The sequence below is a fragment of the Otolemur garnettii genome, unplaced genomic scaffold, assembly GCF_000181295.1.
Source record: "Otolemur garnettii isolate 467f Iridium unplaced genomic scaffold, OtoGar3 scaffold00002, whole genome shotgun sequence".
Taxonomy (NCBI): Eukaryota; Metazoa; Chordata; class Mammalia; order Primates; family Galagidae; genus Otolemur; species Otolemur garnettii.
Window position 1 is genome coordinate 583,864 of NW_003852397.1, and position 363 is coordinate 584,226.

The window sequence follows — 363 nt, forward strand, 5'->3', positions numbered from 1 at the left end:
GAGATTTAGGGAATAGAATTCTGTCAACCCATGGGCCCAACAATTAATGAAAGTTACGGGTCTCTTGGGAAAGAAGGCCCACAATGACCAGTTCTGCGGCCACCCCAGGTGGCATCCCCAGGGCCAGCCACTGCTCTTTCACATACTCTGCTTCTGCGGGTGAACACTGGCCTGGCCTCAACAGGTTCTGGAGAGAACCAGAGACATACATGAATTAAATGAACCCAACCAAGGAAGAGCCTGGTCCCTGACCTATTCCCATCTTAAATTATACCCACTGACTTTTCAAACACAACTCACCCAAAATAATGTATTGAGTCCATATATCATCATAAAGATACAATAGTAATAATATGCAAAAAT